General features: G+C 35.2%; 1 protein-coding gene across 1 annotated transcript in view; it reads right to left on the reverse strand.

Annotated features, from left to right (window-relative positions):
• The window catches only part of LOC149946011 (xylosyl- and glucuronyltransferase LARGE2s-like), a 233,683-nt gene that overhangs the window by 188,626 nt on the left and 27,143 nt on the right, over nt 1-17,914 (reverse strand). The window lies entirely within an intron of this gene.

Here is a 17,914-nt window from a genome sequence, read left to right on the forward strand (position 1 = left end):
TACATATTTATATTTAGACTTTCTTCATATTTATATTTAGACTTTCTACATATTTATATTTAGACTTTCTACATATTTATATTTAGACTTTCTTCATATTTATATTTAGACTTTCTTCATATTTATATTTAGACTTTCTACATATTTATATTTAGACTTTCTTCATATTTATATTTAGACTTTCTACATATTTATATTTAGACTTTCTTCATATTTATATTTAGACTTTCTACATATTTATATTTAGGCTTTCTTCATATTTATATTTAGACTTTCTACATATTTATATTTAGACTTTCTTCATATTTATATTTAGACTTTCTTCATATTTATATTTAGACTTTCTACATATTTATATTTAGACTTTCTTCATATTTATATTTAGACTTTCTTCATATTTATATTTAGACTTTCTACATATTTATATTTAGACTTTCTACATATTTATATTTAGACTTTCTACATATATATATTTAGACTTTCTACATATTTATATTTAGACTTTCTTCATATTTATATTTAGACTTTCTACATATTTATATTTAGACTTTCTTCATATTTATATTTAGACTTTCTACATATTTATATTTAGACTTTCTACATATTTATATTTAGACTTTCTTCATATTTATATTTAGACTTTCTTCATATTTATATTTAGACTTTCTACATATTTATATTTAGACTTTCTTCATATTTATATTTAGACTTTCTACATATTTATATTTAGACTTTCTTCATATTTATATTTAGACTTTCTACATATTTATATTTAGGCTTTCTTCATATTTATATTTAGACTTTCTACATATTTATATTTAGACTTTCTTCATATTTATATTTAGACTTTCTTCATATTTATATTTAGACTTTCTACATATTTATATTTAGACTTTCTACATATTTATATTTAGACTTTCTACATATATATATTTAGACTTTCTACATATTTATATTTAGACTTTCTTCATATTTATATTTAGACTTTCTTCATATTTATATTTAGACTTTCTACATATTTATATTTAGACTTTCTTCATATTTATATTTAGACTTTCTTCATATTTATATTTAGACTTTCTACATATTTATATTTAGACTTTCTACATATTTATATTTAGACTTTCTACATATATATATTTAGACTTTCTACATATTTATATTTAGACTTTCTTCATATTTATATTTAGACTTTCTACATATTTATATTTAGACTTTCTTCATATTTATATTTAGACTTTCTACATATTTATATTTAGACTTTCTACATATTTATATTTAGACTTTCTTCATATTTATATTTAGACTTTCTTCATATTTATATTTAGACTTTCTACATATTTATATTTAGACTTTCTTCATATTTATATTTAGACTTTCTTCATATTTATATTTAGACTTTCTACATATTTATATTTAGACTTTCTACATATTTATATTTAGACTTTCTACATATTTATATTTAGACTTTCTACATATTTATATTTAGACTTTCTACATATTTATATTTAGACTTTATACATATTTATATTTAGACTTTCTACATATATATATTTAGACTTCCTACATATTTATATTTAGACTTTCTACATATTTATATTTAGATTTTCTACATATTTATATTTAGACTTTCTACATATTTATATTTAGACTTTTTTGTATTTCTATTTAGACTTTCTATGTATTTCTATAGGTATTTATATTTAGACTTTCTATATATTTACAGTAAAACTTTCTATATATTTATATTTAAACTTTCTATGTATTTATATTTAATTTTTATATATATTTATATTTAGACCTACATATTTCTATTACACTTTCTCAATATTCATATTTATATTTAAACTTTCTATATATTCATATTTATATTTAAACTTTCTATATATTCATATTTATATTTAAACTTTCTATATATTCATATTTATATTTAAACTTTCTATATATTCATATTTATATTTAGACTTTCTATATATTCATATTTATATTTAGACTTTCAATATATTAATATTAGACTTTCAATATATTTATATTAGACTTTCAATATATTTTTATTAGACTTTCAATATATTTATATTAGACTTTCAATATATTTGTATTAGACTGTCAATATATTTATATTAGACTTTCAATATATTTATATTAGACTTTCAATATATTTTTATTAGACTTTCAATATATTTTTATTAGACTTTCAATATATTTGTATTAGACTTTCAATATAATTATATTAGACTTTCAATATATTTATAATAGACTTTCAATATATTTATACACGTTTTAAACTGGCAATATATAGTATTTGTAACGTAGCTTCCACTGACTGACTCGTGGTAAGTAGCTCGTGCTGAATTGAAAAAAATTCTAATTTCTTATTCACGATATCCCGAATTCTTCAAAAGTGAACTCGATTTCAGGTTCTTCCTTTGAAAATTTTATAAAAAAAAACATTTGCTCGTTGGTTTGCGACTTTTCCAACTTCAAAGGGATGTATCCCCCCACAAAAAAAGGTTTGTTTGATCAGATTTGGAGTAAAATAAAATGATTCGTGTCTGGTACGCGCCTTGAAAGCATATTTAGAAACGTCCTGAAGCAAAATAACAATAACGCGTGACATTAATTTGAGGAGAAGGAACTCCTTCGGGGACATCCCGGTTTGAAAAAAGCAAAATCCGGAGCATTCGGAGTGGAAACGCAGACTGAGCAGTGATGGCGAGAAGGACAGTCCGGGATGCTGCGAAAACCTGCCTCGCTGTTCTTTCTCGTCGAGACGAGCTTTCTCAATCTTTGATGCGGATGTTAAGCGTCCCAAAGGCGAATTGGAATTCGAAACGGGGGGCGGGGTGGAGAGAGAGATGGACCGAGAGAACATTCTGGAGGAGGGCTGTTTTGGTTCCACTCCACTGTCTCGGAAAGGTTTCCGCTCGAAAAAACAAACGGTTCCCCAAAAAGCAATTTTACGCCCCACCGTCGCTAACGAGAACCGAGTTTGGCCCGTGGCCCTGGAGTCGCGTCTTATAGGGCCCGCTTACGATCTTTAATAAAAACCCGCGGGGCTTATATTTTCGGGCCATCTCCGCCAAACTGCGCTCCACGACTTCCTTCGAGCTTTTAAATTATACGAAGTCAAGCAACGATCATTTTCCAAGTTCGAGGATATTAGATCATCCATCTTGTCTTGTACGCTGGAAGGATCCTGATTGATTTCATCAATGCAACGTTTGGTTTAAAATTAAGGTCTGAACGGTCTTGACTGGATGTAATTAAGAATGTGTTCGGTTAAAGTTAATATAACCTGCAAAGCGGTCTTTCGGATTTCAGGATTTCTAACTGGATTTCACGATTTCTCGTTGGATTTCGGGATATCTCTTCGGATTACGCAATTTCAAAATTTCACGATTTCTCGTTGGATTTCGGGATATCTCTTCGGATTACGCAATTTCTCAATTTCTCGTTGGATTTCGCGATTTCACAATTTCACGATTTCTCGTTGGATTTCGGGATATCTCTTCGGATTACGCAATTTCTCAATTTCTCGTTGGATTTCGCGATTTCACAATTTCACGATTTCTCGTTGGATTTCGGGATTTCTCGGATTCGCGTCATATTTCTGGATTTCGCGTCAGATTTCCGGATTTCGCGTCGGATTTCTGAATGTCGTGTCGGATTTCTAGATTTCGCGTCGGATTTTTGGATGTCGTGTCAGATTTCTGGACTTCGCGTCAGACTACTGGATTTCGCTTCAGATTTCTGGAATTTGCGTTTGATTTCTGGATTTCACGTCGGATTCTAAATTGAAATTGCTAGATAACCTACTTTTGTACATTTTCATAAATACATTGAAGTACAATTTGTTATTTAAATCTATGATTTCTTTCAAGAAAATCACTAGATTTAAATCACTGATTTGAAATCAGCTTCCTCCTTAGTCTGATCAGACTTCAAACATCCCCTTTTTAAGACTCGATGATGCTTTCTCGTTAATTCAGACTTTTGCAAATAAATTGACCAATTCAAAAATTACAAACGGAGCAACAAACTTAAGATCAAAGTCAATAAAAGTTCCATTTTAATGCTTTTATTTAAACTAGATCGTACCAATTTAACTTTCAGGTCAGAACCAAATTTCCCCTTCGGTACTTGAACACTTATTCTTCATAAGGAAGGTTATGCACGTTCAATGAAGCTAAGTTCATTGAGACGTTGGATGGTTTTCAATGAAACGATGGGCGGTTTTCAATGAAACGATGGGCGGTTTTCAAAGAGACGTTGGACGGTTTTCATAGAGACGTTGGACGTTTTGCAATGAGACGTTGGACGTTTTCCAATGAGACGTTGGACGGTTTTCAAAGAGACGTTGGACGGTTTTCAAAGAGACGTTGGATGGTTTTCAAAGAGACGTTGGACGTTTTCCAATGAGACGATGGACGGTTTTCAAAGAGACGTGGGACGGTTTTCATAGAGACGTTGAACGTTTTCCAATGAGACGATGGACGGTTTTCGAAGAGACGTTGGATGGTTTTCAAAGAGACGTTGGACGTTTTCCAATGAGACGATGTATGGTTTTCAAAGAGACGTTGGATGGTTTTCAAAGAGACGTTGGACGTTTTCCAATGAGACGATGTATGGTTTTCAAAGAGACGTTGGATGGTTTTCAAAGAGACGTTGGACGTTTTCCAATGAGACGATGTATGGTTTTCAAAGAGACGTTGGATGGTTTTCAAAGAGACGTTCGACGTTTTCCAATGAGACGATGGACGGTTTTCAAAGAGACGTGGGACGGTTTTCATAGAGACGTTGAACGTTTTCCAATGAGACGATGGACGGTTTTCGAAGAGACGTTGGATGGTTTTCAAAGAGACGTTGGACGTTTTCCAATGAGACGATGTATGGTTTTCAAGGAGACGTTGGATGGTTTTCAAAGAGACGTTGGACGTTTTCCAATGAGACGATGTATGGTTTTCAAAGAGACGTTGGATGGTTTTCAAAGAGACGTTGGACGTTTTCCAATGAGACGATGTATGGTTTTCAAAGAGACGTTGGACGTTTTCCAATGAGACGTTGGACGGTTTTCCAAGAGACGTTGGACGGTTTTCAAAGAGACGTTGGACGGTTTTCAAAGAGACGTTGGATGGTTTTCAAAGAGACGTTGGACGTTTTCCAATGAGACGATGGACGGTTTTCAAAGAGACGTGGGACGGTTTTCATAGAGACGTTGAACGTTTTCCAATGAGACGATGGACGGTTTTCGAAGAGACGTTGGATGGTTTTCAAAGAGACGTTGGACGTTTTCCAATGAGACGATGTATGGTTTTCAAAGAGACGTTGGATGGTTTTAAAAGAGACGTTGGACGTTTTCCAATGAGACGATGTATGGTTTTCAAAGAGACGTTGGACGTTTTCCAATGAGACGATGTATGGTTTTCAAAGAGACGTTGGATGGTTTTCAAAGAGACGTTGGACGTTTTCCAATGAGACGATGTATGGTTTTCAAAGAGACGTTGGATGGTTTTCAAAGAGACGTTGGACGTTTTCCAATGAGACGATGGACGGTTTTCAAAGAGACGTGGGACGGTTTTCATAGAGACGTTGAACGTTTTCCAATGAGACGATGGACGGTTTTCGAAGAGACGTTGGACGTTTTCCAATGATACGATGTATGGTTTTCGAAGAGACGTTGGATAGTTTTCAAAGAGACGTTGGACGTTTTCCAATGAGACGATGTATGGTTTTCAAAGAGACGTTGAACGGTTTTCATAGAGACGTTGGATGGTTTTCAAAGAGACGTTGAACGGTTTTCAAAGAGACGTTGGACGTTTTCCAATGAGACGATGGACGGTTTTCAAAGAGACGTTGGACGGTTTTCAAAGAGACGTTGGATGGTTTTCAAAGAGACGTTGGACGTTTTCCAATGAGACGTTGGACGCTTTTGAAAGAGACGTTGGACGGTTTTCCAATGAGACGTTGGACGGTTTTCCAATGAGACGTTGTATGGTTTTCAAAGAGACGTTGGACGTTTTCCAATGAGACGATGTATGGTTTTCAAAGAGACGTTGGACGGTTTTCATAGATACGTAGGACGTTTTCCAATGAGACATTTTATGGTTTTCAAATAGACGATGGACCGTTTTCATAGAGACGTTGGACGATTTTCGTAGAGACATTGGACGTTTTACAATGAGACGCTGTATGGTTTTCGTAGAGACGTTGTATGATTTTCATAGCGACGTTCGTTTTACATAGGACATTGGATATATTCCGTTTTCCAATACTACATTGGGCCTTTTCCAATGAAACGTTGGAAGTTTTCCAATGAGATATTGTATGGGTTTCAAAGAGACAATGGACGGTTTTCATAGAGACGTTCGATGATTTTCAAGAGCCTTTGGGCGATTTGCAATAAGTCCAAAATAGTAAGAACACATCTACACTGACAAGAACGAGACGGTCCTAAATCATCCTTTGGCTACAATTTTACTCGAACATACCCTGTTGCCATACATTAAACCATTCAAACTGTAGGTTTATATTCTATACAATTTGGCGTTTCCTCCAAAGGCATAAAGTTCGTGGAACCCATTAAATTGCATTAAGCTATCTTTAATGTTGGTTAAAGTTTAAGGGCAGACCATGGCATTGAAGGGCAAACCGTGGCAGGGCGAGCAATGTCAGCAAACCCTCTTCCGAATTAGGCCCAAACACAATCCGCAACGTGCCTTTAAAGCATTCAACTGGGGATGTTCTCCGAACTATCGTTAGTTCGTATGAAAGCTCGATTAGTTAATTTTCGAGCTTAAGACTTCCGGTTAATATCCCTTTTGGCAAATATTTGAACACACCATCCCGACTAATATTCCAAAGAGACGTTAGGCAAACGCCTTACGCGCCGACCGGAGAATGGACGTACGTAGAATACACGGGCTAAAGCGTGTTTGAGAATAATCGCCGCTTTATGATCCTTGGCGGGATCGCGCTTAGACAGACGGGCCCGTTTTCTAAAGGCCGTCGGGCCCCGCAGCGTACTTATCCCTGTCAAGGAAGAATAATTGAAGTTTTAAAATCGGATACCGGCGAATGTAGATACACGGAGAGAATCAATCTCGTATCCGGATATTACAAGTATTAAGGCACGGCCTTTTCCTAAAATGAAAGTCCGGCCGACGCGTTCATAAGCGCCATCTTTAGTATCATTAGGGAACTGCGCCGGAGGGTTTTCTCCCGTCCAGCAATTTGCATAAATTCGAATTAACTCGCGACCTGTTGAGGATATTATCATTCAAATTTATCATAGCGAGTCCGGACTCCCATTGTGCGCGAGTCGAGGGATCAGCGTCCTACTATAATAGTCGCCCACTAAGCAGAGCCATCTACGAGCGACCTTCGGCGGCTTACGACGGTGAACAATGCACTCTAACGCGGAAAGAATAAACAACGCTCTCCGATCGATGGCCACAAAATCAAGCGGCGCCGGACATCGATCTGAATGGACGAGCGCACCCCGCACTCAGGATGTCTCGACGAAAGGTCCAAATAACAACAATAAAATACAGCCTGCAATTTATCGAGTTCGAGCCATTGGGAAGTCTCCGGTTTTAGCCTAAACGCCTTCGTTCGATTGCAACCGGAACTAAAATAGCGGAGTTGTAACAATGTAGAGCGCTTGGTTCGAAAACAAATCCAGGAATTAGACTAAATTGTTTAGAGTCGTAGTCACATCGATCGCGAAGAGTTATCTAATATTCTATTAAAACAACGGTCCTCGGTAATTAAACGACACGTTGAATACGAAAGGGCAAAGCTCTAAAGATGCTTGAAAGACAGCGATTGAACCTTTGATCAGAAGCAAAACCAAAATGGGATATTTGTAGGATCACTCTAATTAACAGTTGGCTTAAGCAATCTCATTGTCAGTAGAACAATTATACTCTGCTAAACATATAATTTTGTTGATTTTTAGGACAAGGGCCAGTTATATTGATTGTTTAAGGATATGACAAAGTTCATTCTAATTATCAGTTGGCTTTTGCAATAGTGTCTTTTTGTTGATAGAATAAATACTGCGGTATAGTAAATTCATATAATTATACCGATTTTGGAATTATATTTTATTGGAAAAGTCCTAGTTATTGATTGTTTTAAGACACTGTACATTACAAAAAATTACTATGTTTATACGCAGGGCCGTAATAATAATAATAATCAGCTAGGCTAATACCCAAGGCACCACCGTAGTACGAAGTCATCTAGCCACTTTTAAGGCCTTAAACAGGTGGCCGGGTTACAATGCGCATTACGCGTAGGAGGGTGGTGGCAAGCCCTTCATGCCACGCGAGCCAACAGCTCCTTACACTAACTATTACCGTTAACCTCAACAAGTTTTTATGGAAGGAAAAACCGAAGAGCTCGGAGGAAAACCCCTTAAACCAGTGGGGAGAGAACTTGCAAACTCTACGCGGAAGGAGTACGTATTAAGGCATGTGCCAAGTGTGCCATGGCACAAGGGCCCACGATGTTAGGGGCCCCCGTCTTCAAACTTAATGTTTTTTTTTTCATTCTATTAGTATTTTATGTTTATAACCACATTGGCGTTAACAGAGTCAAAAAAATGTTTAGGGGCCCCAAGTTCCACTTGACCGTTGGCTAGAGACGTTGGCCACGCTGACAATTGAGAGTGAAAGTTGGGTTGGGACAAAACCAGCATTTTTAAAAATTAAAAAAATCCTGTATGGTTAAATCCACTAATAAAACAAATACTCAAATTGCTTATATCTAGCCCGCATTACTTCGAAAATGTTCAAATTGACCGATTTCAAAATTACGTTTCTGCGCGTGACAGTACTTTTACATTGTGAGGTACAGCAGGCTTATTTACCCGCTTTTATACCCTAATACGGCAGCATATTTTCAGGTGCAAAATGAATTTTAAGATTCCCCAATTGCTCATATCTAGCCCTCATTACTTCGTGAGACTACGTAAGGGAGGCCATAATTTTTTCACAATCAAATTCGCCGGTTTTCCCTGACCATCTCCTGAGATTTTTCCTGACTTATTTTGTGACAAGATTTTATATTTTTTAACCTATATTTTAGTAAAAATTACCTATTTGCAACCGAAATGAAATTCCCTGACATTTCCCTGATTTTAGACCAATTTTTAAAATTCCCCAACTTTTCCCTGATTTTTATACCCACATTCAAATTCCCTGACTTTTCCATGAATTCTAGATTTCCAGGTACTGTGGAAACCCTGACGTAGCAGACGACAAAAAGTGAAGGTTAAGTTTTAGTTTCGTTTTGAAATATAAAATATATTTTGCATTTTTAATTTGAAATAAATAGTAGGGTCAATGGAGGTAAGTGTGATCACCCCTTATTATTTCCCCAAATAATATTATAACATAATATTTGATGAATGGATATTGAAATATACTTAATTGTACACATTTTGTATATTTTCAATATTAATATGAATTAAATTTCGTTTTTAAAAATTTTAGTTGAAAAAATGTTATACTCTTCTACTCGTGTTTAGAGATTTTATGCCCAAAAGAAAAGTTCTGTAATTTTTTTTCTAACTGACAAACCGATTTTACATTTTGGTGTTTTGTAGTCTGCTTAACCTTTTACCTGCTAGGAAAATTTGGTATTTTTGCTAATATTTTGAGGTTTTCAAAATTTAATCTGAAAAAAGTCTTTCAAAATTTGCGGTGCGGGGTAAGTGTGACCACACGAAGATAATATTTTACAGCTTTGAAAAAAATTGAGCTTTATTGGGACACCATATTTATCCGCTGTATGCAATTTCATTGCGATTGATCAAGGATTTCACAAGATCACAATTAACCAAAATTCCTATCACACTTGCCCCTCATTATGGGGGTAAGTGTGACCACACGAAGATATTATTTTAGATCTACGAAAAAAATATATAGCTTTTTTGCGACACCATTTTTAAGCTATGTATGCAAATTTATTGCGATTGGTCAAGGATTTCAAGTGATCACAATTACCCCACCCCCCTATCACACTTGCCCCGCATTTTGGGGGTAAGTGTGATCAGTAACGGAGTTAAATTAAATAATAAATATTTATATCACTATTTAATTGATATTATATTTGATTGCGTGGTTGTGTAGGATAAAGAGGCCGTATTAATTGCACCAATTCTTAAGAGGGTGCTATTTTTAGTTTAAGAGTAATATCAGGTAAACGCCAAAAAAAAATATTTTGATCACACTTACCTCCATTGACCCTATTTAAAATTTCAATATTTCTAATTCATTTTTCAATATTTAAAAAAAAACAAGTGGTTTAAACCATGGATTTTGTTCGTTTTAAGCCAGGGAAGGGTATCAAGGGGTCTCAACGGCAGTCAGACACGAAGCGAGTGTATGAACGAATTAATCTGGGTGGAAGGCTAAATACTGGGGGATTAAGCCTGTACTTACCATTTATCAGACCGAACGGCAGCGGGCTTTGCGGAAATAATCTCGCCCTCGGTGGATTATGGATCTAATGGGATACCAGTCTAGCTTGCCATTAGTTTCCGGAGAATTAGAGAAAAGATTATTCCACGTGATTAATAATCTTGGCAACGGATACGCGGGAAAGCAACGCGAGAATGGATGGAGGTCCGCGATGGAAGCTTACAGCAAACAATCCTCACTTCCCAATAATTGATTGAACTACATTTATTATACTGATTAGCGATTCTTCATTTGTATTTGGTATAAGAGAGTGCCATACTTACTCAAAATTGCTATAAATGCTCTTGAATTTCAAACTCTCGTTGAAAAACTTCCAAGCTTTCGTTGAAAAAACTTCCAAGCTTTCGTTCAAAACCTTTCAAGCTCTCGTTCAAAACCTTTCAAGCTCTCGTTCAAAACCTTTCAAGCTTTCGTTGAAAAAATTCCAAGCTTTCGTTGAAAAAATTCCAAGCTTTCGTTCAAAACCTTTCAAGCTCTCGTGGGAAACCTTTCAAGCTCTCGTTGAAAAACTTTCAAGCTCTCGTTGAAAAACTTACAAATTCGCGTTGGAAACCTAACAAGCTCTCGTTGAAAAACTTACAAATTCGCGTTGGAAACCTAACAAGCTCGTTGAAAAACTTCCAAGCTTTTGTGGAAAACCTTCCAAGCTTTCGTTGAATAACTTCCAAGCTTTCGTTGAAAACGTTTTCCTTATTTTGCCTAATTTTCCACTTTTTCTCAGATTTACCATTTTTGACCTTATTTTCCACTATACTCAACTTTTTGCCAAATTTTCCACTATTGAGCACAATTTTCCACTACTGAGCACTTTTTTCCACCAGCCTGAACTTTAGTATATAAAAAGTGTTCTTTTGGTAACACATCCTCTGGAAGAGCGAAACCTTGGAAAGCGAAATACGTTTTGTTTGGCACTTGAGCTCCGTTCTGTTTCGTGGCATCTCGGGGCCCTACGTCGTCGATGGCCGGTTCGCACTGGCGAATCGAGTTATTAAATGATCGTATTGTTTCGCTAATTGCTGAATGGAATCCGTAACGGGTGCTCTAATGACCAAGAGCGAATTTCGCTCCACTGCCGCTGCTGGCCAAAGGGAGAGGTCAAAAGCCCACCATCGCCGTAATGTTACGACCGTGGCGTTTTAGTTTTACGCGCGCCACTTTCGCTGGTATATGAAGCCATTAACGCTTTTATTCGACGCTATGGGCCTCCCAGTTAAACTTCTTATCGCAGGCCGATCCAAAATGACCATCCTTTAGAGAACTACCCATTTCAGACTGCTCGAAAGAAATTGTCGAAAATGACTCTTTGGTTATTTCAAATTGGACGAGCCAATCGAAAGACCATTTCGTAAAACATGTGAAACATTTTTTAAACTGCGGTGTAATGTTCATTATAAACAATAGAAAAAGTTAATTGTACTTCCAAAAAGCGTGTTCTGCTCAGGGTTGAAAAAAATTTACCAATTTTAAATTTCCAGGTTTTTCCAAACAGTGTAACATCATTTTCTATGACCTTTTTACAATTTAACTATTTTCTGATAGTCAGATTACCCATAAAAACTGTACGAAATTAGCACAAATTACACTTTTAATTATTATAGTCTGAGAAAACACCAAAAACATTAAAGTAATAAAAATTTAAATATTCTTCCTAAATTCCTTGAGATTTCCCGGATTTTAAGTACCACTTTTAAATTCTGACTTATAATCAAGTTCCGTCATTTCTCACTAGTGGCGCAACAGTCTCGAACATAGTCAAAAATAATGCTGCATCTTTCAACAATACTTCTGTACACCTCGTGGCAGCTAAGAGCAACTAACACAAGGAGAACGCAGCTAGCCTTTAAACACGCTAACGCCATGTTGCGTACAAATTTTATTGGACGAGCCTTTAAACTGAACGTTCTACGGAAAGGGGGAAGACAATTTCCGAATTTTTCCCTTCCGACGGCAGCAGGCGCTAAAGCGTTTAACCAATGAAATCTGTACGCGAGAAAATGCACGACTTTGGACGGGTTGCGTTCTCCTTGTGTGGGGTGCTGTGTTTGTTGCTCCTAGGTGGCAGAATGGCAAAATCGAATTTCCCACTACGTTCTAGACTGCCGCGCCACCGGTGACTACTGACGAAAGCTTGACCTTCCCTGATCTGGTTATACTCCCTTTAAAGCATGTTAAGTGAGGGTAACAGACAAAATTAAGTGTAATGCTTAATCTTTATATCAAATATTTAATTGTTTAACGTAAAATAAGAGAGAGGTCTGTTAAATATCGCCACATTTCTTGATGAGCTCTTGAGTCACACTTTCCCAACATTCCTCCTGTTTTACCCCTCGTTTCATTTCAGCTCTAATAGCGTGATTCTCAGAATGATTAACAGTGAAACCGACATTGGGAGCGGTTCCTTTCGAGGTGCAACTTGATTTATTTTCTTTATAAAAGATGGCGCTGTAGACACCTGCTATTTTATTAAAAAATTTAATACTTTCTTGAGCTATTTTAAAATAATCAACTTGGCACATCCTTAGTACTAACAATGTAAGTCAACTAGCGACTTGTATGGCCTTTAAATCCGGTGGCCTCGTTGCAATGCGTAGGAGGATGGTGGCAAGCCTTTCATGCCACACTATCGCTGTTCGTACAAAATTTCCGGAATTAAATTTCCAGGTTTTCCCTGACTAAATTTCCAAATTTTCACTGACCATTTTGGTAGAATAAATGTTTTGAAAAATACATTTTAAAAAAAATATTTGCCTGCTTTTTTTGGGGTCATTTTAAAATTCCCTTATTTTTTTGGACCATTTTGTAATTCCCTAACTATTGCCTGAGCATTTGGAATCATTTTCAAATTCTCTGAATTTCCCCCGACTTTATGGAAACATTTTCCAAATTCCCTGACTTTTCCAGGTTTTCCAGGTCGTGTACGAACTATGCAACAGCTCGCTACTCCCACTATTACCATTAACCTCTACAAGCTTTAATGCGGGGGGGGGGGGAAACACTTTAACAATGGAGCAATCAACGCAGAAGGAGCGGTTCAGAGTGTTCTCCCAGTGCCACAAGCTAGGATCGAACCAGGTTCCTCTTGCTGCTTACCAGTAGCGGCGCTAAGGGTGGGCTGAAGTGGGCTTTAGCCCCCCTGCATTTCTGAGAGGGGCCACATATTTATATTAAAGGGGCCACAAATTTATAATTAAGAGGCCACATATTTTAATTTATGAATTTTCTTTATCTCTAGAAATTTGTTTTATTGCCTTTCAAAATCAATTTGTTTACTCAATAAGATAGTAGACCATAAACAGATAGATTCGGGAGGACGGGAGCGGAAATTGAGAGAAAGTTGAATGGACAATAGAAAGAAAAGAAAGGAAATTTATGGAAATACCCCGGGCATGTACGTGTCCCCTTCAGGTCGGATACAAGGTCATATAGGGGTCCAGTAAACCCGACGAGAGCCGCAACAAGAAAACGACCTTGCTCTTCTCGCTTCCTGAAAAATGTATAAGGGGTTACTAAATTTGTAAAATGGAGTGAAGCTACACTCCATGGTTGTAAGGGCCACAAAATTCTTAGGGGCCACAAAATAATTAGCCCACCTGTGAAAAAACCTTAGCGTCGCTACTGCTGCTTACCATTCCGACACCCCACCTCATACAAAAACTAAAGAACGGCATAAAAGAAACATCTTGCAAAAACTAAAGAACGGCATAAAAGAAACATCTTGCAAAAACTAAAGAACGGCATAAAAGAAACATCTTGCAAAAACTAAAGAACGGCATAAAAGAAACATCTTGCAAAAACTAAAGAACGGCATAAAAGAAACATCTTGCAAAAACTAAAGAACGGCATAAAAGAAACATCTTGCAAAAACTAAAGAACGGCATAAAAGAAACATCTTGCAAAAACTAAAGAACGGCATAAAAGAAACATCTTGCAAAAACTAAAGAACGGCATAAAAGAAACATCTTGCAAAAACTAAAGAACGGCATAAAAGAAACATCTTGCAAAAACTAAAGAACGGCATAAAAGAAACATCTTGCAAAAACTAAAGAACGGCATAAAAGAAACATCCTGCAAAAACTAAAGAACGGCATAAAAGAAACATCTTGCAAAAACTAAAGAACGGCATAAAAGAAACATCTTGCAAAAACTAAAGAACGGCATAAAAGAAACATCTTGCAAAAACTAAAGAACGGCATAAAAGAAACATCTTGCAAAAACTAAAGAACGGCATAAAAGAAACATCTTGCAAAAACTAAAGAACGGCATAAAAGAAACATCTTGCAAAAACTAAAGAACGGCATAAAAGAAACATCTTGCAAAAACTAAAGAACGGCATAAAAGAAACATCCTGCAAAAACTAAAGAACGGCATAAAAGAAACATCTTGCAAAAACTAAAGAACGGCATAAAAGAAACATCTTGCAAAAACTAAAGAACGGCATAAAAGAAACATCTTGCAAAAACTAAAGAATGGCATAAAAGAAACATCTTGCAAAAACTAAAGAACGGCATAAAAGAAACATCTTGCAAAAACTAAAGAACGGCATAAAAGAAACATCTTGCAAAAACTAAAGAACGGCATAAAAGAAACATCTTGCAAAAACTAAAGAACGGCATAAAAGAAACATCCTGCAAAAACTAAAGAACGGCATAAAAGAAACATCTTGCAAAAACTAAAGAACGGCATAAAAGAAACATCTTGCAAAAACTAAAGAACGGCATAAAAGAAACATCTTGCAAAAACTAAAGAACGGCATAAAAGAAACATCTTGCAAAAACTAAAGAACGGCATAAAAGAAACATCTTGCAAAAACTAAAGAACGGCATAAAAGAAACATCTTGCAAAAACTAAAGAACAACATATAATTCCGCATATAAGAAACATTATTTTTCTACGTTTCAGACTGTTAGCGCCATCTGTTAAGACTTCGGGTACTTAATAATGCATCTCTAATGGCGTCAATCTTCTCCCGTGTCAAATGGTTATCGCTGTTTTAATTGATAGCTAGCCCCCTTTTCCGAAGCAGCCAAATTAAAAAGATTTTCGTTTATCTCAAATAAAAGTCAATACGAATAAAAAAAATCCGGTAAAAATGAATTTCTTTGTCAAGGAACGGACAGTTGTATGCGTGGAATAACAACGTATGAATAAACAAATGTCCAATCTCTGTTTTTGGAAGAAAAGACAGATGGTCAAAACTGAGAAGAAGTTGGTTTCTGTTGCTTCAACTGAATTTTATCGAGATCCATTACCACACCTGGTTAAGAAAAATTCCAGTCAACGGTGTGAAGGTAAAATTGAAAACGATTACGATATTCAAAAGTCCTGTAGAAAAATATTTCTTAGATATTATACTTATTTACATTACTTTTTATATTTTAAATAATTAATATTATTATACAATTTAGTTTTACTATATTACTTTAAGAACCGTCTTTTAGTACATAAATATCTTTCCCGCAAAATAAGAAAATTAAAAGATTAGAGACGTTTTACCAATCTAAATTTTAAATTAACTAAATATCGCGAAAAATATTGAATTTTTCATATTCCTTTATCAATTCAACTTTATTTTACAATTTATCTTTTGTTTATCGCTCTTTTATAAAATATCGCTTAAAATTGTGTTTTTGTATTGAATTAACATGCAATTATTTTTCCAGAATTTTCCGATCTAAATCAAATTATTTTTATGAAAAAGTCATTGATAATAATCGTTATTGATAAGACTCTCTGAATGATTAGTTACAATTTCTGCTACCAGATTCAACATAGCGCTGTATTGTTAGAGTAACGCTCAAATAAATTGTCTTCAGCCAGAGGCCATTCAGAACCTTTTAATCAATTTATATCTGGGTTCCCAAATAAGCCAATTATAAAAATAAGATTTGTTACGAGTTTCGAACTGTTGAAAGTGTAATAAATAATATAAAAACCGAATCTATAAGGCGCTTTAAATAATTAAAGAGTCCGAACTTAAAATGGGCTCTGAACATATTTTTAATTTTTACCTATACCTAAGAAAATCAAACACATGCCATCCATTTTCATAAAAAATAGATTTAAATAATTGTCAAAATGTAGGGATTTGAGTTGGTTCGTTATGGTTAATTTTCGTAAATAATAAAAGCGTTATACAAAAATTCTTTGAACAAATTTTCCCCTAAAAAAAGAATTGATTTATCGTAAAATAAACGACTGCGAAATTGATCTAAAAATGACATAAATTGTGACATTCTAAAAGTTTCACCTTGAGCTTGGGAGAGTGGTAGAGAAGACGTAAGAACAGGTGACGTTATGACGTAGGGGAAGTGAGTCTTCACAAGATAGGGGCGAGGAAATTTTAATCCACTGACTTTAGAAATCCACCTTAAGGGGGAAGACTACAGTGGCCATTTTATCTACTTTCCCGCTATTTCAAGCTGAACTCTTTTAATTTTGTATTTTAACTTATAAAATTAATATTTAAGGGTAGAACAGCCTCTTGTTTAGTGCTTAAACTAATTTTGACAATTTAAAATTTAAAATTAATTAAGTTATTACGTTTTAATTCGGACCCCCGGAGCTAAACAAGTTGGGAAAGCGCCCAAACTACCCTTTAGTTAGGACCTTATATCTCGTTAACTATTAATATTATAATTATCAAAATTATTTTAAGCACTAGAGGAAGGTTCAGCCTAATAAGAAATATATAATTCAATCATGTAATTGTTAAAACAGAAACGTTTAGCTTGAACGAAAAAGAGGCTTTTACTGTGTTCTTCCCCAATATTTGCTGTGAAAAAACAATCGACCTTTAAGAAAATACCATCCAAAACGGACGGAACAGAAGTTGGATTTTTAAAAGTTCGGTGTATAGAAAAACATTTTCCTTGATGATCATAATATCATATATAACATTTAATATCTCAGAAAGGCTAGTGCCATTAAAGGCTGCAAACCATTAATATGAAGGTAGTTCATGAAGTAAGTGAACACACACACGCTTCAAATGTTGCAGAGATTGGGCCAAGAAAGGAGTCATGCTCGCCTTCGAAATCGCTGCGGCTAAACCGGAGAAGTATGCCCAGATATCAAGGTCCAATTGTGCTGTTCTCACCTATCTCGGTCATTATCACCCAATTAGTGAAAAAATATCTTTTAAAATATTTGAGAGGCGTTTCAAGCCATGTAAAGTTTTAAAAAAAATTAATAAAGAATTTTATTGATAAGATTTTAAAAAAGTGAGATTTTTTCTTCACAACAAATTTTCCTATACACCGAACTTTCCTCACAGAGAATTCCTTACACCAAACCTTCCTACACCGAATTTGTTTACACCGAACTTACCAAGACCCAAGCCCGGTATCTCATTGGTTTCCTTAAAAGCGTTGCCACAGTTTTTTCACAATAATTTTCCCTGACTTTTCCAGGTTTTCCCTGACCAACTC

The sequence above is a fragment of the Leiobunum rupestre genome, chromosome 4, assembly GCF_980474605.1.
Source record: "Leiobunum rupestre chromosome 4, qqLeiRupe1.1.hap1, whole genome shotgun sequence".
Classification (NCBI taxonomy): Eukaryota; Metazoa; Arthropoda; class Arachnida; order Opiliones; family Sclerosomatidae; genus Leiobunum; species Leiobunum rupestre.